The sequence below is a fragment of the Heptranchias perlo genome, chromosome 4, assembly GCF_035084215.1.
Source record: "Heptranchias perlo isolate sHepPer1 chromosome 4, sHepPer1.hap1, whole genome shotgun sequence".
NCBI classification, from domain to species: Eukaryota; Metazoa; Chordata; class Chondrichthyes; order Hexanchiformes; family Hexanchidae; genus Heptranchias; species Heptranchias perlo.
Genome location: NC_090328.1, coordinates 22,109,484 through 22,133,744, shown reverse-complemented (window position 1 = coordinate 22,133,744; position 24,261 = coordinate 22,109,484). Strand labels below are relative to the sequence as shown.

General features: G+C 46.4%; 1 protein-coding gene across 3 annotated transcripts in view; it reads right to left on the bottom strand.

Annotated features, from left to right (window-relative positions):
• LOC137320767 (solute carrier family 22 member 4-like) overlaps positions 1–24,261 on the bottom strand; it is a 141,419-nt gene that overhangs the window by 105,921 nt on the left and 11,237 nt on the right. The gene's annotated exons all lie outside the window — the stretch shown is intronic.

The following is a 24,261-nucleotide window of genomic DNA, read 5'->3' as shown; positions in this document are numbered from 1 at the left end:
AGAATCATAGAATGTGTTACAGCACACAAATTGGCCACTTAACCCACTCTGTACTGATGTTTTTAATCGAAGAGTTACCCAGTCCCACTTTCTTGCTCATTGTGCAGAACTTATGGACTCTGCTTCAATGACAGTTTGAGACAAATAGTTCCATATTCTAACCACTGAAGATATTTTTTCTAACCTCCCCTTTAACTATTTTTGTGATTATCTTAAATTTGGGCCCCGTTATTACTGTCTCTAACTGGTGGAAACAATCTACAACCGTAATGCTTCACAATTAAAATTTTTTATCTCTGGATGTGGAAAATATTGCATTTTTAAAAATTCATTCATGGGATGTGGGCGTCGCTGGTGAGGCCAGCATTTATTGCCCATCCCTAATTGCCCTTGAGAAGGTGTTGGTGAGCCCCCTTCATGAACCGCTGCAGTCCGTGTGGTGAAGGTTCTCCCATAGTGCTGTTAGGTAGGGAGTTCCAGGATTTTGACCCAGCGACAATGAAGGAACGGCGATATATTTCCAAGTCGGGATGGTGTGTGACTTGGAGGGGAACGTGCAGGTGGTGTTATTCCCATGTGCCTGCTGCCCTTGTCCTTCTAGGTGGTAGAAGTCGTGGGTTTGGGAGGTGCTGTCAAAGAAGCCTTGGCGAGTTGTTGCAGTGCATCCTGTGGATGGTACGCACTGCAGCCGCTGTGCGCCGGTGGTGGAGGGAGTGAATGTTTAGGGTGGTGGATGGGGTGCCAATCAAGTGGGCTGCTTTGTCCTGGATGGTGTCGAGCTTCTTGAGTGTTGTTGGAGCTGCACTCTTCCAGGCAAGTGGAGAGTATTCCATCACACTCCCGACTTGTGCCTTGTAGATGGTGGAAAGGCTTTGGGGAGTCAGGAGGTGGGTCACTCGCCGCAGAATACCCAGCCTCTGACCTACTCTTGTAGCCACAATATTTATGTGGCTGGTCCAGTTAAGTTTTTGGTCAATGGTGACTCCCAGGATGTTGATGGTGGGGGATTCGGTGATGGTAATGCTGTTGAATGTCAAGGGGAGATGGTTAGATTCTCTCTTGTTGGTGATAGTCATTGCCTGGCACTTGTCTGGCACGAATGTTACTTGCCACTTATCAGCCCAAGCCTGGATGTTGTCCAGGTCTTGCTGCATGTGAGCATGGACTGCTTCATTATCTGAGGGGTTGCGAATGGAACTGAACACTGTGCAATCATCAGCGAACATCCCCATTTCTGACCTTATGATGGAGGGAAGGTCATTGATGAAGCAGCTGAAGATGGTTGGGCCTAGGACGCTGCCCTGAGGAACACCTGCAGCAATGTCCTGGGGCTGAGATGATTGGCCTCTTACAACCACTACCATCTTCCTTTGTGCTAGGTATGACTCCAGCCACTGGAGAGTTTTCCCCCTGATTTCCATTGACTTCAATTTTACTCGGGCTCCTTGGTGCCACACTCGGTCAAATGCTGCCTTGATGTCAAGGGCAGTTACTCTCACTTCACTTCTGGAATTCAGCTCTTTTGTCCATATTCGGACCAAGGCTGTAATGAGGAGCCGAGTGGTCCTGGTGGAACCCAAACTGAGCATCGGTGAGCAGGTTATTGGTGAGTAAGTGCTGCTTGATAGCACTGTCGATGACACCTTCCATCACTTTGCTGGTGATTTAGAGTAGGCTGATGGGGCGGTAATTGGCTGGATTGGATTTATCCTGCTTTTTGTGGACAGGACATACCTGGGCAATTTTTCACATTGTCGGATAGATGCCAGTGTTGTAGCTGTACTGGAACAGCTTGGCTAGAGGCGCAGCTAGTTCTGGAGCACAATACTTCAGCACTACAGCCAGGATGTTGTCGGGGCCCATAGCCTTTGTTGTATCCAGTGCACTCAGCCGTTTCATGATATCACGTGGAGTGAATCGAATTGGCTGAAGACTGGCTTCTGTGATGGTGGGAATATTGGGAGGAGGCCAAGATGGATTATCCACGCGGCACTTCTGGCTGAAGATGGTTGCAAACGCTTCAGCCTTGTCTTTTGCACTCACGTGCTGGACTCTGCCATCATTGAGGATGGGGATGTTTACAGAGCCTCACCCTCCCGTTAGTTGTTTAACTGTCCACCACCATTCACAACTGGATGTGGCAGGACTGCAGAGCTTTGATCTGATCCGTTGGTTGTGGAATCGCTTCGCTCTGTCTATAGCATGTTGCTTCCGTTGTTCAGCATGCATGTAGTCCTGTGTTGTAGCTTTACCAGGTTGGCACTTCATTTTTAGGTATGCCTGGTGCTGCTTCTGGCATGCTCTACTACACTCCTCATTGAACCAGGGTTGATCCCCTGGCTTGTTGGTAATGGTAGAATTTTTTAAAATTTTTTTTTATTCGTTCACGGGATGTGGGCGTCGCTGGCAAGGCCGGCATTTATTGCCCATCCCTAATTGCCCTCGAGAAGGTGGTGGTGAGCCGCCTTCTTGAACCGCTGCAGTCCGTGTGGTGACGGTTCTCCCACAGTGCTGTTAGGAAGGGAGTTCCAGGATTTTGACCCAGCGACAATGAAGGAACGGCGATATATTTGCAAGTCGGGATGGTGTGTGACTTGGAGGGGAACGTGCAGGTGGTGTTGTTCCCATGCGCCTGCTGCTCTTGTCCTTCTAGGTGGTAGAGGTCGCGGGTTTGGGAGGTGCTGTCGAAGAAGCCTTGGCGAGTTGCTGCAGTGCATCCTGTGGATGGTGCACACTGCAGCCACAGTGCGCCGGTGGTGAAGGGAGTGAATGTTTAGGGTGGTGGATGGGGTGCCAATCAAGCGGGCTGCTTTATCTTGGATGGTGTCGAGCTTCTTGAGTGTTGTTGGAGCTGCACTCATCCAGGCAAGTGGAGAGTATTCCATCATACTCCTGACTTGTGCCTTGTAGATGGTGGAAAGGCTTTGGGGAGTCAGGAGGTGAGTTACTCGCCGCAGAATACCCAGCCTCTGACCTGCTCTCGTAGCCACAGTATTTATATGGCTGGTCCAGTTAAGTTTCTGGTCAATGGTGACCCCCAGGATGTTGATGGTGGGGGATTCGGCGATGGTAATGCCGTTGAATGTCAAGGGGAGGTGGTTAGACTCTCTCTTGTTGGAGATGGTCATTGCCTGGCACTTATCTGGCGCGAATGTTACTTGCCACTTATGAGCCCAAGCCTGGATGTTGTCCAGGTCTTGCTGCATGCAGGCTCGGACTGCTTCATTATCTGAGGGGTTGCGAATGGAACTGAACACTGTGCAGTCATCAGCGAACATTCCCATTTCTGACCTTATGATGGAGGGAAGGTCATTGATGAAGCAGCTGAAGATGGTTGGGCCTAGGACACTGCCCTGAGGAACTCCTGCAGCAATGCCCTGGGGCTGAGATGATTGGCCTCCAACAACCACTACCATCTTCCTTTGTGCTAGGTATGACTCCAGCCACTGGAGAGTTTTCCCCCTGATTCCCATTGACTTCAATTTTACTAGGGCTCCTTGGTGCCACACTCGGTCAAATGCTGCCTTGATGTCAAGGGCAGTCACTCTCACCTCACCTCTGGAATTCAGCTCTTTTGTCCATGTTTGGACCAAGGCTGTAATGAGGTCTGGAGCCGAGGAATATGCCGGGCCATGAGGCTACAGATTGTGCTGGAATACAATTCTGCTGCTCCTGATGGCCCACGGCGCCTCATGAATGCCCAGTTTTGAGCTGCTAGATCTGTTCTGAATCTATTCCCATTTAACATGGTGATAGTGCCACACAACACGTTGGATGGTGTCCTCGGTGCGAAGACGGGACTTCGTCTCCACGAGGTCTGTGCGGTGGTCACTCCTACCAATACTGTCATGGACAGATGCATCTGCGACAGGTAGATTGGTGAGGACGAGGTCAAGTAGGTTTTTCCCTCGTGTTGGTTCACTCACCACCTGCCGCAGGCCCAGTCTGGCAGCTATGTCCTTCAGGACTTGGCCAACTCGGTCAGTCGTGGTGCTACCGAGCCACTCTTGGTGATGAACATTGAAGTCCCCCACCCAGAGTACATTCTGTGCCCTATAGCCCATCTACAGTTACTCCGTGCCAGTGGTGATGGGCCTTCTCATTGAACTGCTGCAGTCCTTATAGAGATGATGCTCCACTTGTTATCCACTATTCTGTTGACCACTCAACTTCCCTTCCTGGCCCCCTTTCTAACTGACATTGTAAATGGTTCCCTCTCCTTAGGCACTATCCCCATCTCTTTCAAAACTACTGTCATCACCCCTCCTCAAAAAATTCATCATCGGTCCCTCTGTACTTGTAAACTATTGCCCATCTCCGACCTCCCTTTCCTCTCCAAAGTTGCCTCCCAAATCCGTTCCCATCTTTCCCGCAACTCTAGGTTTGAACTTCTCCAATCAGGTTTCCGCCTCGGCCACAGTATTGAAACAGTCCTAATCAAAGTCACAAACGTCATCCTCTGTGACTATGACTGCAGGGCAGTCCTTCTTGACATCTCTCCAGCCTTTGACACAGTCGATCACACCACCCTTCTCCAACGCCTCTCCTATGTTGTCCAGCTCAGTGAGACTGCCCTCGCTGGGTTCCACCCTTGCCTGTCCAATTGTAGCCAGAGCACCGGTGGCAATGGCTTCTCTTCCCACCCCTGTAGTGTTACCTACGGAGTCCCCCAAAGATCTATCTTTGGACCCCTCCTCTTCTACATGCTGCCTCTTGGCGGCATTATTCGAAGACATGTATGCTGATCATACCAAACTCTACCTCTCCACCATTTTTCTTAACCCCTCCACTGCCTTTGTGCTGCTTCTCCGACATCCAGTATTGGAAATCTTGCTCTCTGTAAATTGGCTGCCGTGTTTGTCTATATAACAACAGTGACTTCAAAGAGCAATTTGTCATTTGTGAAGCATGTGAGAACTTGATAGTAAGGTGCTATATAAATGCAAGTTTTTTCTACATAAAAGATAAAATATCAAAGTTCTTATGAACTAAAACAAGATAAATCTTCAATCTATCACATGGGAGAATCATGTGCCACTCAATATAAAAGCAATTTTTTTTTTTTTTTAAATTCGTTCACGGGATGTGGGCGTCGCTGGCAAGGCCGGCATTTATTGCCCATCCCTAATTGCCCTCGAGAAGGTGGTGGTGAGCCGCCTTCTTGAACCGCTGCAGTCCGTGTGGTGACAGTTCTCCCACAGTGCTGTTAGGAAGGGAGTTCCAGGATTTTGACCCAGCGACAATGAAGGAACGGCGATATATTTCCAAGTCGGGATGGTGTGTGACTTGGAGGGGAACGTGCAGGTGGTGTTGTTCCCATGCGCCTGCTGCCCTTGTCCTTCTAGGTGGTAGAGGTCGCTGGTTTGGGAGGTACTGTCGAAGCTCTGCAGTCGACAACACCTCCCAAACCCGCGACCTACCGCCTAGAAGGACAAGGGCAGCAGGAGCATGGGAACAACACCACCTGCACGCTCCCCTCCAAGTCACACACCATCCCGACTTGCAAATATATCGCCGTTCCTTCATTGTCGCTGGGTCAAAATCCTGGAACTCCCTTCCTAACAGCACTGTGGGAGAACCGTCACCACACGGACTGCAGCGGTTCAAGAAGGCGGCTCACCACCACCTTCTCGAGGGCAATTAGGGATGGGCAATAAATGCCGGCCTTGCCAGCGACGCCCACATCCCGTGAACGAATAAAAAAAAAAAAGAAGCCTTGGCGAGTTGCTGCAGTGCATCCTGTGGATGGTGCACACTGCAGCCACAGTGCGCCGGTGGTGAAGGGAGTGAATGTTTAGGGTGGTGGATGGGGTGCCAATCAAGCGGGCTGCTTTATCTTGGATGGTGTCGAGCTTCTTGAGTGTTGTTGGAGCTGCACTCATCCAGGCAAGTGGAGAGTATTCCATCACACTCCTGACTTGTGCCTTGTAGATGGTGGAAAGGCTTTGGGGAGTCAGGAGGTGAGTCACTCGCCGCAGAATACCCAGCCTCTGACCTGCTCTCGTAGCCACAGTATTTATATGGCTGGTCCAGTTAAGTTTCTGGTCAATGGTGACCCCCAGGATGTTGATGGTGGGGGATTCGGCGATGGTAATGCCGTTGAATGTCAAGGGGAGGTGGTTAGACTCTCTCTTGTTGGAGATGGTCATTGCCTGGCACTTATCTGGCGCGAATGTTACTTGCCACTTATGAGCCCAAGCCTAGATGTTGTCCAGGTCTTGCTGCATGCGGGCTCGGACTGCTTCATTATCTGAGGGGTTGCGAATGGAACTGAACACTGTGCAGTCATCAGCGAACATCCCCATTTCTGACCTTATGATGGAGGGAAGGTCATTGATGAAGCAGCTGAAGATGGTTGGGCCTAGGACACTGCCCTGAGGCCTTACATATTAAAATGGAGGTTAAGTGCTGTGCAGTTTTGTCAGGGAGCCACAGATATGGATCTCTGTCTGATTTCCTAATGTGGAGATGCCGGTGATGGACTGGGGTTGACAATTGTAAACAATTTTACAACACCAAGTTATAGTCCAGCAATTTTATTTTAAATTCACAAGCTTTCGGAGATTTTCTCCTTCCTCAGGCAAATGTTTTCCAGGCAAATGATTTCCTAGCCCTCACTCACCAAATCTGCATTGATGCCAGCAATCCTGCTGGCCTAAAAATCTACCTTCATAGCTCATTAAGACTGCTGAGGGGGACAAAAACCACATTGGCTGGAAAAGCCCGTTGCCAGTCTTCTATCCATTCTGTAATCGAGTATTGCGGTTCTGTTTGGCAGACAACAGAGAAATCCCATCTCTTACACCTGGACGCATTACAGACCAAAGCCAAACAGACTTGATAATATTGGCTGGAATCCAGCCCTTACACCATCAGAGAAATATGGCTAACTTGTGTATTCTCAATAAGACTATGACTGGAGCACTTCCACAACTAGGAGTTAAGTCAAATCTTCATATTAATGCCAGACACACAAAATATTTTGGATCAATCCAAAAAGTGTACACCGAATATCAATGCCAGAACCTCACACGTCCCTTCTCCTAACTGTCAATAATGGGGTGAAGGCAGGCGGATGCAAGAGGCGAGGCAGAGAAACAAATGTTTCTGGGGGAGTTGTCGGGCTGGAGGAGTTCACAAAGACAGGGAGGGGCAAAGATTAAAGGATTTAAATTAAGGGAATTTTCAAGTAGAAGTTTTGGGGGAGAGGGAGCCAATGTAAATTTGTAAGTCTTAAGAGAAAAGTTAAGCCTGTAGAGCAGAATAGCGATTTGGGTAAAAACAAGCAGAGTGTGTCAGGAAGGGACAGAGAGTTTAACAAAGGCAATAGGACATTAGTGACTAAGGTTACATCAGGGAAAAATAATAAAAGGTTAAAATTAATCATTATATCTGAATGCTCAAAGCATTCGTAGTAAGATAGATGAATTCATGGCACAAATAGAGATAAATGGGTTTAATCTAGTAGCCATTACTGAGACGTGGTTGCAGGGTGACCAAGGTTGGGAATTAAATATTCCAGGGTACTTGACTTTTAGAAAAGATAGGCAAAATGGAAAAGCAGGGGGGTGGGGGTGGTAGTCCTGATAATAAAGGATGAGATAAAGGCAGTAGTGAAAAAGGATCTTAGCTCAGAAAATCAGGATGTAGCATCAGTATGGGTGGAGCTAAGAAATAACAAGGGGCAGAAAACACTGGTGGGAGTAGTTTATAGGTCCCCTAACAGTAGTTATAGTTTGGACAGAGTATAAATTAGGAAATTAGAGGAGCATGTAACAAGGGTAATGCAATAATCTTTAATCTTCATATAGGGTGGGCAAACCAGATTGGCAAAAGTAGTTTGGAGGACAAATTCATGGAATTCATTTGAGACAGTTTTCTAGAACAAGATGTTGAGGAACCAACTAGGGAACAGATTATTTTAGATCTGGTATTCTGTAATGAGACAGGATTAATTAGTAATCTTATAGTTAAGGATCCTGTGGGGCAGAGTGATCATAATATGATCGAATTTCATAGAGAATTTGAGAGTGATGTAGTTAAGTCCAAAACTAAGGTCTTAAATTGAAACAAAGCCAATTACGTAGATATGAGGGGCGAGTTGGCTAAGGTAGATTAGGAAATTAGATTAAAAGATATGACAGTAGATAAGCAATGGTGAACATTTAAAGAAATAATTCATAAGTCTCAATGAATATACATTCCCTTGAGAAAAAACTTAAAAACTCTATGGGAAAAGTGATCCAACCAAGGCTAACTAGAGAAATTAAGGATAATATTAGATTAAAAGAAGAGGTTTACAATGTTGCTAAAAAGAGTAATAAGCCTGAGGATTGGGAGGGTTTTAGAAATCAACAAAGAATAACCAAGAAATTGATCAAGAGAGAGAAAATTGAATGAGATTAAACTAGCAAGAAATATAAAAACAGATTGTAAGAGCTTCTACAAGTATGTAAAAAGGAAGTGATTAGCAAAAGTAAACATGGGTCCCTTAGAGGCAGAGACAGGAGAAATTATAATGGGGAATAAAGAAATGGCAGAGATATTAAACAAATATTTTGCATCTGTCTTCACAGTAGAAGACAAAAAAAAATACCGGAAATAGTGGGAAACCAAGGGTCTAATGAGAATGAGGAACCTAAAGTAATTAAGATTAGTAATGAAAAAGCACTGGAAAAAGCAATGGGACTAAAGGTCAACAAATCCCCTCGACCTGATGACCTACATCCTAGGGTTTTAAAAGAGGTGGCTGCAGGGATAGTGGGTGCATTGGTTTTGATTTCCAGAATACCCTAGATTCTAGAACAGTCCCCATGGATTGGAAGGTAACAAACGTAATCCTGCTATTCAAGAAAAGAGGGAGAGAGAACACAGGGCCAGTTAGCCTGACACCAGTAGTAGGGAAAATGCTAGAATCTATTATTAAGGACGTGGTAACAGGGCACTTAGAAAATCATAATATGATTAGGCAGAGTCAACATGGTTTTACGAAAGGGAAATCGTGTTTGACAAATCTATTACAGTTTTTTGAGGATGTAACTAGCAGGGTAGATAAGGAGAAACCAGTGGATGTCGTATATTTGGATTTTCAAAAGGCATTCGGTAAGGTGCCATGCAAAAGGTTGTTACACAAGACTAGGGCTCATGGGATTGGGGTTGAAATATTCGCATGGATCGAGGATTGGTTAATGGACTGAAAACAGAGAGTAGAGTCATTTTCGGTTTGGCAGGTTGTAACTAGTGGGGTGCCGCAAGGATCAGTGCTTGGGCCTCAGCTATTTACAACATATATCAATGACTTAGATGGGGGGACCGAGTGTAATGTATCCAAGTTTACTGATGATACAAAGCCAAGTGGGAAAGTAAGCTGTGAGGAGGATGCAAAGAGGCTGCAATGGGATATAGACAGGTTAAGTGAGTGGGCGAGAAGGTGGCAGATGGAGTATAATGTGGGGAAATGTGAAATTATCCACTTTGGTAGGAAGAACAGAAAAGCAGAATATTTTTTAAAAGCTGAGAGACTAAGAAATGTTGGTACTCAGAGGGATTTGGGTGTCCTTGTACACGAATCACAGAAATTTAACATGCAAGTACAGCAAGCAATTAGAAAGGCAAATGGTATGTTAGCCTTTATTGCAAGGGGGTTGGAGTATAAGAGTAAGCAGATCTTGTGCAATTATATAGGGCCCTGGTGAGACCACACCTGGAGTAGTGTGTACAGTTTTGGTCTCCTTACCTAAAGAAGGATATACTTGCCTTAGAGGGGGTGCAATGAAGTTTCACTAGATTGATTCCTGGGATGAGAGGGTTGTCCTTTGAGGAGAGATTGAGTAGAATGGGCCTATACTCTCCAGAGTTTAGAAGAATGAGAGGTGATCTCATTGAAACGTACAAAATTCTTAGAGGGCTCAACAGGCTATTTGCTGAGGGGTTGTTTCCCCTGGCTGGAGAGTCTAGAACTAGGGGGCATAGTCTCAAGATAAGGGGTTGGCCATTTAGGACCAAGATAAGGAGAAATTTCTTCACTCAGAGGGTTGTGAATCTTTGGAATTCTCTACCCCAGAGGGCTGTGGGTGGACAGTCGTTGAGTGTATTCAAGACTGAGATTGATAGATTTTTGGACACAAAGGGAATCAAGGAATATGGGGATCGGGCGGGAAAGTGGAGTTGAGGTAGAAGATCAGCCATGATCTTATTGAATGGCGGAGCAGGCTCGAGGGGCCTTATGGCCTACTCCTGCTCCTATTTCTGATGTAGGTCAGCAAGGACAGGAGTGATAAGTGAACGGGAGTTGATGTGGGATTGGATACAGATAGCACAGTAATGGATGAGCTGAAGTTTACAGAGCATGGAGGATGGGAGGCCGGCCAGGCAAGAATTGGAATAGTTGTGCCTGGACGTGACAAATGCATGGATGAGATTTCAGAGGCTGGCTGAGGCAGAGGAAGAGGGGGTGATGTTACAGAGGTGGATGTATGTAGGTGGCCTTTGTGATAGAGAGGATATGGGGGTCAGAAGCTTAACTCAGGGTTTAATAAAATGCCAAGTTTGCAAACAGTCTGGTTCAACCTAAGACAGTGGCCGGGGAGGGAGATGGAATTATTGGCAAGGATACAGAGTTTGTGGTGGGGGCCAAAGATGATGGCTTCAGTCTTCCCAATGTTTTACTAAATGCAATTGCAGCTCATCCAAGACTGGATGTTGGACAAGCAGTCTAACAGCACAGAGACAGTAGATGGGTTGAGAGAAATGTTGGAAAGTTAGAGCTGGATGTTGTCAGCTTACATGTGGAAACTGACCCCAATGTCTTCAAATGATATCACTAAGGGACAACATATAGATGAGGATGAGGAGGGGGCCAAGGATAGCTATTAAGGTAACTCTAGAGAGAACCGTGTGAATGCAGAAGCTATTGCTGGAGATGTTCTGGCTACAATTGAATAGGCAAGAGTGGAGCCTTGCAAAAATTGCACCCTCTCTAAACCCTCAATATTCTTCCTATAGTGTGGAGCCCAATACTGGACACAGTACACTGAGGTTATATTAAGGTTTTACGTATGCTCATTCTAAACTCTTGGTTTTTATATCTTATACCATTTGTGAAAAAACCTCGAGTCCTATTAGCTTTTAGTCCCTAAAATCTGCAGGCCTTCTGGCACATTTCTGCAATAATTCATGTGGGAATGAAGTGGATAGCTCATGAATTAAGACAGGACTCCACTATGCCAGGTCCCAGCCTGCGATGCAAATATCTGCAGGGCCAAACATAGGCTCCATGTCAAAAGGGCGCTAACAGGGGAGGGGACTCCCAGGTTGGAAGTTTCTTCAGCCCAAGCAGGTTGAAAGGAGGTGAATTGGCCTCCCAGCTAGTGGAATTGCGGCCCTGGTTTGGATCTCCAAAAACTTCAGCCAGCCTGGAGATTTAATTAGCCTCCTTCAGAAGGGAGCTGACGGTGGCAAATATTTAAAAGTTGGCAGCGGCACCGATATCTCCCAAAGCTTGCCACACTTTCCGGACCCCTCTAAGCTGCACCCACAGTGGTGCAAGCTCACACCAGTAATATGGAACTGAGGGAATCTCCCCTTGACCCCAGAGACTCCAGTGGGGTCAGATACCAGCACTAACACTGGGATCAAAGGCCTGCAGATGTTCAGGCCCACTGGGCCCGATATTACCATGGCGGCGGGTTCGCGGCAGGAGGTAGATTGGGCGCGTGGGTAACGTGCCCGGTGAAATCAGTCTGCCCCGCACGCAATCGCAGGCTGATTGGATCCACTTACTTGTTCTTCCGGGTTCCCCGCTGCTAAGCTGCGCGGCGGGCGGACTGCGCATGCGCAGTAAGGTCTGTCAGCTGGAGGAGCTCTATTTAAAGGGGCAGTCCTCCATTGACTGATGCTGCAAGAAATAGGAAAAATTACAGCATGAGCAGCCCAGGGGGAAGGCTGCTCCCAGGTTTAATGATGCCTCACTCCAGCTCTTATTGGATGGGGTGAGGAGGAGGGTGAGGACAGAGATCATCCCCCCGGCGGGCGGGAGGAAGCGGCCTGCCTCTGCCACCAAGAAGGCCTGGCTCGAGGTGGCAGAGGAGGTCACCTGCACCACCAACATATCGTGCACCTGCATACAGTGCAGGAGGCACTTCAATGACCTAAGTAGGTCAGCCAAAGTGAGTACACTTACTCATTCCCCTACACTCCGTCTGCCACATCACCGCCCCCACCCCACATCTCCTTCTGCACTGCCAACACTACTCTGTCACATCACCCCTCACACCCACTCAAACCTCATCCTCATCTTACCTGAACTTACTCACCTCGCCAGTGCTCATCCCGCCACTACCACTCAACCCAATCCTCATTCAATCTCATGGCTCTATCTCATACTCACCCTCTCATGCATCTCTTTCACGGTCAGCCTCACTCAACCTGCCACTACCTGTGCTGCAGCCACAGGGCATGCATCACATATGTGCAGTAGGAAGCGTAAGGCAAACGTGTCGTAAGCATGAAGGGGATGCACAAGGGTGTCTGAGGGTTTGTCATGGTTTTTACTTATATTTAATTTCTGATCAACTCACATTACATATTATATTGGCACCACTACTGCCACGTCTTTGCGAATCTTGTCTGGTTTGTGCAATAATGTCCTTTCCTGAGGATCACAATGAAGACCCACAACTGATGCCACCCATTGTGTCACTGCAGAGTGGGAGTAAGTGTATTTGCAGGGCTCTTTTGTGCAGACGACTGAGAGACGTCGGCGATGTCCCCGGTGGCACCCTGGAAGGATGCGGAGGAGAAGTTATTGAGGGCAGTGGTGACTTTGACAGCGACAGGTAGGAAGATAGTGCTCGGGCCAGCCGGGAGCAGCTCGGCATGAAGGAGGCTGCAGATGTCCACGACTACATGTCGAGTGACTCTGAGCCTCTGTGTGCACTGCTGCTCAGAGAGGTCCAGGAAGCTGAGCCTCGGTCTGTGGACCCTGTGGCGAGGATAGTGCCCTCTGCGACGCATCTCTCTCTGTGGTTGCCCACCCTCCTGCTGTGCAGGTGGATGTGTCACAGCACTGTGTTGTGGAGCTCCACGTGTCAGAGGTGGACTGCGTGGCCGGCGAGGCTGGTGATGCTGTTCGCCCTCCGAGGAGGTCATGACTGCAGCTACGGTGGCCCCCATCCAGAAGATGTACATCTGAGGGGGTCCGCAAGGTGGGTACATGTGTCTGGACACCGGGGTAAGTGTGCAAGTTTATGAATTTTATTGTTAGGAGGAGGGTGGTGGAGGCCAAACTTTGTCCAAAGTGACAGAGTGGCCTCCTGCAATGAGTGAGGGTCTCCTTCCCCACCTGTCAAATGGACCTTTGCAGCTGCCACAGGCTGATGGCTGCAACAGGTCCATTTGAACTGGGAGTGTTTCCCCCAGTACGGGAAACAGTCCCAGTTGTTTGCAAAATCCCACCCCTCCTAAAATATCATGTTAATCAGGTCTCTAAACGACCTGAAATACCTAAATAAATACCTTAAGTGGCATAGTAACATAGGAACAGGAGTAGGCCATTCAGCCCCTCGTGCCTGCTCCGCCATTTGATAAGATCATGGCTTATAGCTTTAATTGCTGGCGGGAGTCCCACATGCGGGGGCTGCGCGCGCATGTGAGCGCGTCAATGGGAAACCCGGAAGTGGGCGGGTTGGAGCCGGGCTCCCGACCCGCCCCAGGAATCCCCGATTTTCGCAGCCCCACCACCACCAACACACCCGATCGTGGGTGTGAAAATCGAGCCCATTATGTCTAATTATTGGCCCCCAATTGCACCCCTGGCTGAACTCAGCTAACTCAGCACAGGCAGGGGATTGAAATTGGGACCATCTGGTCTGAATAGTTTAGTGTTACGCTGGGCTTATCTTTTGTACTAGCTTATCAAAGGAGCTGATTTTTCAAATTTTTACATTTCAGTTCCTTTTTCTTTCAGTAGTCTCAGGCAGGACGTGCCAGTTATTTGTGTCAACAAACCTAAACATTCTTCGGCTGTTGTCATAGAATTTTGTACCCGCAATTCTTGACTCTTCTGCTCCCTCTGGCAGTCCCACAAATGCGAAATGATTCCTTTTTTAAAGATTTTCAAATTATCACTCTGGTGCCCTACTTTTCGTTTTAGTGTCATGCATTCTTTCAGTGCTTTTATCCTTCTTATCCTCTTTATCAGCATTGGTTTTCAGTCTTCAAGATTCTTTTACTCATCTTCCCATGTCTGCCTTCAGGCTCTTGATATTGACAGCCTTTTCATCCAGTTTGAGAATAAAGAATTGATTCTTGTCCACCATTTACTGTGAGCGATGTGGGAAGCAGCTCAATCCAGACCTGTAAAAATTGACTGTGTTTTCACCTGCAACCCTCCGCCCCTTCCATTTTAGGGCAACTTTATTTTCAGATCGACCTTGTTCAGTCTACTTTCTGTTTATTTTTAGAGAAATGTGCACTGATCCAACACTTCTGCTGCTAAAGATGGCTACAGGCTTTAAGTGACTCAAGAGCTCTAAAATAGCACAGACATGTGTTCTCCTTCCCACTCCCCCCTAATATTAATGCCTCATGAAGTTTTGTAACATTATAACATTCACAGTAATACCGACCCAGAAATTGCTTAGAGCGGCAAAACCAAAAAAGTGCTGACCGCTCCATCGATTTATATTAACCCACTAACTTACGATGGTCTTTACTGGGTGCACTTTGTCTAATAGGAGTCGGAGGAGAGCCCAGCGTTAGCGCCAGCGAAGCTAGGACCCATGGGAGAAGCGAGAGAATCACTCAACCACTCGGATTGCTGCGAATGGTTACTGCAAGCTGGAACGTTAAAGTGAAAGGTTACAGACAGCAGAAAAAAAGAGAGGGCTTAAAATAAATCGAAATTAAATAAAAGAGAGAAGGGAAAAGTAAAAAAAAAGTTTAATTTTTAGAATTTTTTTAAATGACCAAAAACTATTAAAATAAGGAGTAATGAGACTCCACATATTTAAAAATTAATTTTTAGTTGTTTGGCAGTCAGAACCGCGCTGTTAAAATTTAGTTTAGACCCGGTATTTTTAAGCATTTTTGTGGCGTAATTAGTTACTTTCCAGCTGGGCACCTGAGCAATTTTGGATTTTTTCAATGATTTCACTGATTGCAGCCAGCGATATACCTTTAATTCGAAGCTGTCATATCGCTGGCGAACCAGTAGGAGCAAGTCCCGGATTTCCGCAATTCACTGCACATGTGTGAACGCCGGAACTTGCTCCTCCATTTCGCCACTAACAACGGAGAGCGCGTTGAGCTCACCATTATTTTCCAAGCAATTTCTGCCCCTTTATCTTCAAATGATTTACAAAGGCAGAAAGTTAACCTATGAGGGTACATTCTATAAGGCTCCGCACGGCATCTGATTTGTTGCATACCTGATTTTACGAGCCACAATTTGAGGCCAAATAATGAAGCCACGCTACTGGCCTTTGAGCCCTCATTTTAATATTAAAATTACATTGTATGGTTTCTCATTGCCAATTTTAGGAGTTTGGGCAAGGCTCTGCCCACATCATTCTGATGGCTCACCTGCTGAAGCACCCTCTTAATGGAAGACAGTAGGTTTAGCTGAAGATCATTTTTCTGTGCACGTCCCTTTCCTGAATTTTGTGTCATGTATTAGGTGGTTTTGCATTTTGGTCTTTTTTTCCACCTTTTCAATATTCTTGTGCACAGCAGGCTTCTGCAAAGAGGTAATGAGGGAATACAGGAACAGGAGTAGGCCATTCAGCTCCTCGAGCCTGCTCTGCCATTCAATTAGATCATGGCTGATCTGTATCTTAACTCCACCTACCCATCTTGGTTCCATAACCCTTAATACTCTTGCCTAACAAAGATCCATCAATCTCAGTTTTGATATTCTCAACCTAACCTCAACAGCTTTTTTTTGGGGGGTGGGGGGGGGGGGGGGGAGGGAGAGTTCCCAGATTTCAATTACCCTTTGTGTGAAGAAGTGCTTCCTGACGTCACCCCTGAATGGCCTAGCTCTAATTTTAAGGTTATGCCCCAAAAAGGACGGGTATTCCTTTAATTGTCCCAAATACACTACAGAACTTAGATGAGGAATAGAAGTTTGTGAGGGGCGAACAATTGGAAGTGTAATAACCCATAAGGCAGTCAGAACCGCCTTATGGGTTATTACACTTCTTTCGCTGTCCTGGAGCCTATATCTGGACATGTTACAGGGGACCAGCCTTTGCTGCCTCACTTTACAAGGCAGGCTGCCACAGAGTTGTGCCATTCCTTGCACAATGAACTGCGCACAAGATCTAGATCAGGGGCGGATCTTCCCATAGAGGTGGAGGTTACCACAGTATGAAGATTTCATGCTACTGCGTCCTTCCAAGCCACCATAGGAGACATCTGCCACATCAGGCAGCAAACAGGGTACACATGTATCAGGTAAATGACAGCATCTATGTTTACAAGTGGCAGCGCCTTCAGCATTTTACCTGTGGATGGCATTAATTAGAAGGCTGTGAAACTAAGCATCAAGACTTTATAGCCCTGAATTTATAATCCCAGCAAAAGTGGGGCTATGCATACCCACAATGCAGTTGCAGCTATGCCTGTAGCGTGGAGGGCAGAAAAAAACAAATTTTTGCAATATAGGGCCCACTGTCTATTTTGAATAGTTTATAGGCATAGGAGAAGCTTGCCCAGAGGGCTTGTCCTGAGATTGTAAAATCCAATGAGGCTGAAGCTCTTAAAGAGTTGCAGCTCACTATAAAAGGAGAGTTTGTGGTGGTGTGAAAAAGTGCACTACATTGTTCACAACAGCACGCTTCTCCTTTTTGTGTTGAGGAGTTGGTGGTCCTACTGCAGGAGGTCTACCAAAGGAGGCTGGTCCTCTTCAGAGATAAAAGCACCAGTCCAAGCTTCATGAAGGGAGATTGCTAAGCGAGCCAATGAAGTCATCCAAATCTTGTTCCTGGCTACAAATGAGGAAGAAGTGTATTGTTTCTCTGCTGTTAGGAGGTTTCTCCTTGGGGTTGGGAGGCATGAATACACGCTCTCTGAAGACCCATCCACCCAATGTTTCTTCTCCTTCAAATATTGGGCACTGTAGACTACCACATATTACTGCTTCCTAGATAATGGCCAGGGACATGCATACATGATAATGTATCTGTGGCCAGACAGCACCTGAACATTAATTGATTGCATAATCTTTTTGTTCATGAAGGCCATGGGGTTTATATTAAGGACCTAGATGTCTGGTTGAGTGTCCTCTGCAACTCTTTTCACTTAAGGGAATCATGCCATCTCATGATAGGATGGTAATTGGTTACATCCATTTGAGAATGGTGTTTGGCAATCAGGTACTAACAGGAAGAGGAAGGCTTAATGAACATTCCCATCCAGGCTGGAGCCCAGAACAAGTTATAGAGACAAGGCTGAAGTGTTTGCAAACGCCTTCAGCCAAAAGTGCTGAATAGATGATCTTATTCAGCTTCCACTGTCATAGGTTTGTAGTGGAGCCTTTCTAACAACTGGCTCGACATTACACCCCTTGCTTCTACTTCCCTATCTGCTGCCTCTAGTTCCTGTTCTAGCCGGTTCAGCTGCTCTCTTAACAGCTGGACTTGTTTCACTAGACACAGCAACCAAACGGCCTTCTCCTGAGACTTCTTATGGTCTTCGAACCCCGTCCACACCACCGCACTCTGTTGCGGGCAGCTGGAGTGTACCAACTCCAGAACCCACTGTTTGGCCACATTAATCTTCGTGTAGGCATAGCTGTTAATCCACCTTTCCATCCCTTCCAATTCTACTGTGCTATGACTCAGTGATCCAATGGGCACACCGCCCGTTTCTCCTGCCTGACTCGCCATTTCCTTGTAGGGTGTTTTGGGGTTGTTCTCACTCTATTGATCGGTGCAGATATCTAGTCCCCGGTCTAGCCAAGGAGCACTTATACCTCACGGATCAGGGGTTCAGGAAAACGGGACTTATGCTAACGCACCCGGTGATGGATCATGTAGTCGAATAGCACAGAGAACATACAAACTCAGTGTTTGAATTGAATTGGAATGTTGGTTTTATTATACCGTCAACACGAAGAAAATAACGATACAAACGGTCCTACACAGTACATTGAGTTACACACACGCACTACAGTACTTTATCCCGCTAAACTAAGAGGTTGGTGGTGACCCTGGAGACACCTATCACACACACACGTATGGTCGAGGCTTACCAATCCTTTGCACTTGCAGGTCTGGCTCCAGTTCTCTCACGTTGGTTTCGCTGGAAGCTGCTCTCCTCCCTGGAAAGCTCGGGTGAGCAAGAGAGCAAAACAAGAGGAGCAGAACATGAGACAGCAAAAGCAAGACTGCAAAAACAAGCGGGAGGCAGAACAAGAGCAAAAGCAAGAGAGAGAGAGGGGTTTTGAGTTTCCACTTATATACCCCTCCTCTTACAATGGTCTTCGTCACTTAAATGAGGCACTTCATGTCTGTTTAAACAGTTCTTACAAAGTCCTTAAGAATCTTTGATGGCTTTTGATGGTCTCTCATCATGTTGCAATTGCTTTTCTCGATGGGACATTGTTAATTCCGATTTCATTCTGATTGTTGATTACCTGCTATACAGGGCTCCTTTTGTATCCAACGTCCTAGGTTTTGATCGGCTTTGCTTTTAAACAAAGACATGGCCCCACCATGTCTGGAGCAGTTGCCTCTTTCAATGGCCTACTGCCTTTCTGATCGTTGACCACCTGCTGTAGGTTTTGCATTAAAACAGAGACATGTCTGAAGCAGTAATTCTCCCACGTTCCACTGTGTGTGTTGTTGATTCATCTAGTGACCTCTCACTTATCCTTCCATCTTAGGATTTTAGTTAATGGCCAAAGTTTTCCATACTCAGGGAAAAGGTGGAATTCCCAGAATTCTTACAGGTTCTAATGTCTAACCTATTTGGTTCGCTTCACATGACATTAAGAAGCAGCTGAGTACACTGGGCAGAGAGGACTATGGGTCCTGACAACATCCTGGTTGTATGCTGAAGATCTGCCCACCAGAGTTAGCTGCTCTCCGAGGCATCTTCTTAACAATCTGAACAATTGCTCAAGTACGTCCTATCCATAAAAAGACAGGATAAATCGAAGTACTTTATGAGCCTCCTCCCAATCGTCAGTAAAATGACACAGAATTTACAACACAGAAACATGCCATTTGACCCAATAGGTCTATGCTGGTGTTCATGCTCCACACGAGCCTCCTCCCACCCCATCATCTAACCCTATCAGCATAACCTTCTATTCCTTTCTCCCTCGTGTATTTATCTAGCTTCCCTTTAATGATGGAAGGAATCATCAATAGTGCCATCAAAAAGCACCAACTCACCAATAACTAGATCATTGGGTTCCGCCAGAATCATTTGGCTCCAGGCCATATCACAATCTAATCCAAACATTGACGCAAGAGTTGAATACCATTGGAGAGGTGAGAGTTGCTGCCCTTGACATCAAGACAGCATTTAATCATGTATGGCATCAAGGACCTTAGCAAAACTGAGGTCAATGGGGAGGCAAGGGAAAACCCTCTAATGGTCAGAGTCTTTACCAACACATGGGAAGATGGTCATGGTTGTCAGAGGCCAGTCATCACAGCCCCAGGACATTGTTGCAGGTATTCTTCAGGGAAACATCCTTGGCCCATCCAATCTCAGCTGCTTCATCAATGACCTTTCCTCCATCATAAGGTCAGGAGTGGGGCTGTTCACTGACGATTCCACATTATTCAGCTCTATCCAGAACTCCTCCAATAGTGAAGAAGCCCATGCCGGCCTACAATAAAACATCAAGGCCGCCAAGTGACAAATAATATTTGTGTCATGTAACCGCTTAAGGAGAAAAAGCTCAACCCAAGAGCAGGGCAAAGGCTGGGTATCCTCCAATGAGTGGCTCACCTCCTGACTCCTCAAAATCTCTTTGTAGGACATAGGCCCATATTTATAACTGCTCTTAAGTTTCAATGTTTTGACATTATTAATCAGCTTCTGCTACTATTCTAGGTTGGCAAGTATGTATAAAGCTTATTTTCAGCTCCTGTTAGAGCAGCACGTTCCACTTCAAGTCACACACCATCCCAACTTGGAAATATATCGCCGTTCCTTCATCATCACTGGGTCAAAAACCTGGAACTCCCTACCTAACAGCACTGTGGGAGAACCTTCACCACACGGACTGCAGCGGTTCAAGAAGGCGGCTCACCACCACCTTCTCAAGGGCAATTATGGATGGGCAATAAATGCCGGCCTTACCAGTGACGCCCACATTCCATGAACATATTTTTAAAAAGTAACTATTGAAAATGCTAGTTTACAGGGACTGGGTGGTGCAGTGAATTAGACACTAAACCTTACACCTCTGGGACTTGACTTAACTATCCCTAACTGATGGGATGAAAATCTCCTGCAGCTGCAGACCATAAAGGGACGATTTTAATCCTAACGGCCCGGTGGAAACTGGATGGGTGAGCAGTTAAAATTGGACGGGTGATTCACCCAGTGATGTCCAGCATGGATCCTGCCATCTTCAATTTTAACTGCTTTACTGAGCAGTTGGCATGGGCACCGACCTGAAGGTCCTTCTTTAAATATGCTGATTGCAGACCGATAATGTCATTGGGCTCCGACTGCAATTTTAACCCTGGCCTGAGTGGGGAAGTCATTGTGGCTTGCCTGCCAAGTGAAGACAGCGGGAATAGGACCAAAAGAGGCCATTTAAGGTAAGTTTTTTTTTAGTTTCCTTGTGGGGCCCTGAGGAGCATTTTGTGGGGCCAGGAGGAGCCGGAATGCTCCTCAGGGCCCACAAGGAAAGTTTAAGCCTCCCATATCCCACACTCTCCCGCAGGACCCTCCCGAAGCCACCTCCCCACAACTCTACCCCAGAGGGCTGTGGATGCTGAGTCGTTGAGTATATTCAAGGCTGAGATAAATAGATTTTTGGACTCTAGGGGAATCAAGGGATATAGGGATCGGGCAGGAAAATGGAGTTGAGGTCGAAGATCAGCCTTGATTTGATTGACCGGTGGAGCAGACTCGAGGGGACATATGGCCTACTCCTGCTCCTACTTCTTATGTTCTTATGCCTTCTTGCCGGCAAAACTCCCTTTGATACTGGGCGGCAGAACTTTCTCTCGGGCCTGCCGGCCAGCTGCTGCTCCCCACCCGTTTCAGGCGAACAGCTGACCAGCAGCATGCAGGCACTCAACCACCACCCACCCCAATTCTGCTCCGTTAAAATCCTGCTACATGAAATTGGTCTTTTAAATTGTCAATTAGAATCATAGAATCATAGAAGTTACAACATGGAAACAGGCCCTTCGGCCCAACATGTCCATGTCGCCCAGTTTATACCACTAAGCTAGTCCCAATTGCCTGCACTTGGCCCATATCCCTCGATACCCATCTTCCCCATGTAACTGTCCAAATGCTTTTTAAAAGACAAAATTGTACCCGCCTCTACTACTGCCTCTGGCAGCTCGTTCCAGACACTCACCACCCTTTGAGTGAAAAAATTGCCCCTCTGGATCCTTTTGTATCTCTCCCCTCTCACCTTAAATCTGTGCCCCCTCGTTATAGACTCCCCTACCTTTGGGAAAAGATTTTGACTATCGACCTTATCTATGCCCCTCATTATTTTATAGACTTCTATAAGATCACCCCTTAACCTCCTACTCTCCAGGGAATAAAGTCCCAGTCTGTCTAACCTCTCCCTGTAAGTCAAACCATCAAGTCCCGGTAGCATCCTAGTAAATCTTTTCTGCACTCTTTCTAGTTTAATAATATCCTTTCTATAATAGGGTGACCAGAACTGTACACAGTACTCCAAGTGTGGCCTCACCAATGCCCTGTACAACTTCAACAAGACATCCCAACTCCTGCATTCAATGTTCTGACCAATGAAACCAAGCATGCTGAATGCCTTCTTCACCACCCTATCCACCTGTGACTCCACTTTCAAGGAGCTATGAATCTGTACTCCTAGATCTCTTTGTTCTATAACTCTCCCCAACGCCCTACCATTAACGGAGTAGGTCCTGGCCCGATTCGATCTACCAAAATGCATCACCTCACATTTATCTAAATTAAACTCCATCTGCCATTCATCGGCCCACTGGCCCAATTTATCAAGATCCCGTTGCAATCCTAGATAACCTTCTTCACTGTCCACAATGCCACCAATCTTGGTGTCATCTGCAAACTTACTAACCATGCCTCCTAAATTCTCATCCAAATCATTAATATAAATAACAAATAACAGCGGACCCAGCACCGATCCCTGAGGCACACCGCTGGACACAGGCATCCAGTTTGAAAAACAACCCTCGACAACCACCCTCTGTCTTCTGTCGTCAAGCCAATTTTGTATCCAATTGGCTACCTCACCTTGGATCCCATGAGATTTAACCTTATGTAACAATCTACCATGCGGTACCTTGTCAAATGCTTTGCTGAAGTCCATGTAGACCACGTCTACTGCACAGCCCTCATCTATCTTCTTGGTTACCCCTTCAAAAAACTCAATCAAATTCGTGAGACATGATTTTCCTCTCACAAAACCATGCTGACTGTTCCTAATTAGTCCCTGCCTCTCCAAATGCCTGTAGATCCTGTCCCTCAGAATACCCTCTAACAACTTACCCACTACAGATGTCAGGCTCACTGGTCTGTAGTTCCCAGGCTTTTCCCTGCCGCCCTTCTTAAACAAAGGCACAACATTTGCTACCCTCCAATCTTCAGGCACCTCACCTGTAGCGGTGGATGATTCAAATATCTCTGCTAGGGGACCCGCAATTTCCTCCCTAACCTCCCATAACGTCCTGGGATACATTTCATCAGGTCCCGGAGATTTATCTACCTTGATGCGCGTTAAGACTTCCAGCACCTCCCTCTCTGTAATATGTACACTCCTCAAGACATCACTATTTATTTCCCCAAGTTCCCTAACATCCATGCCTTTCTCAACCGTAAATACCGATGTGAAATATTCATTCAGGATCTCACCCATCTCTTGTGGTTCCGCACATAGATGACCTTGTTGATCCTTAAGAGGCCCTACTCTCTCCCTAGTTACCCTTTTGCCCTTTATGTAGTGCCCTCAACACTTTTTGCAACGCTGAACACCAGGGGCCACACAGGTAGTTGGGGGAGGTGTTAAGGGTGGAGGAATTGGTGTGCTATGATTATAAAATTAATTTTTAAAAATTGCTATCAAAGGCCACTTAAAAACTACATATGGTGAATACAATATATGGCATGTAAATTTTGTTTAAAATCAGCTACTTATGTGAGCAAGTGCTACACACTTATTGTGAGGAGCAAGCTTTGTGAATGCCTTACAACAGAGCATAAAAAGTTCCCAGTAGAAGTTGGAAATCAGTGCAATTGGCCCATGTCTGAACTTGTGATCTGACTAAAACTTTTCTAGAGAGGGAAAGTGGGTGTAGCAGCTTGCTAGCCAATGGACTTGTTCCATGACTGCGCACATTCCCGAGCAGATGCTCTCCTAAGGTTACAAGAACACTTCTTTGAAATGTTTTCCCTTAAGGGACCAGCAAACCGATCCAAGTTTTCCCTTCCTCAAAATAGGGAGTAAGGGAATATTATCATTTTATATTTGTTTGCCCCAGTTTTAAAATTGAATGTGCACTTTTTGCACCAATAATGTCCCCTGAATTGTAACCTGTTACTGTGCCATTGAAAATGGTGTTCTGATCATTTTACATTAAAAAGTCAACACATAGAAGTGATCAAATCAGGCTCTTTGAGACCAGTTCCTCAAGCCTTAATAAGGGCAAGAAATCAGGCTTGCGGGCTGTCATACACGATTTGCAGTGGGCCGCGTTTTGCGGCCAGGAAAATCGGTCACAGTCCTAGGCTGCACTTATGGCCAGTGTAAACCTCACCATGGTTCCAAAAATTATTTAAGTAGGTCCCTCGGTGGATCTTGCAGCCTTCTCATCACCTCCTCATTGGCAGTGTTGTCAACCCATTTGAAACAGGCACTGCAGTGTTTCGATGATCAGGCCTGTACAAATTGGCTTCTTAAAGGTGAATATCAGTTTTAAATTTTTGATTGGCGTGTTTGTTTTTCACTTATTATGATGCTTTCACCGTGTTTTTATTGGTGCCTGCATTTTTGTTGTTTAGGCTTGATTTTTTTTGCATTGCAAAACTTTTAAGGGCAGATCCTCTGAG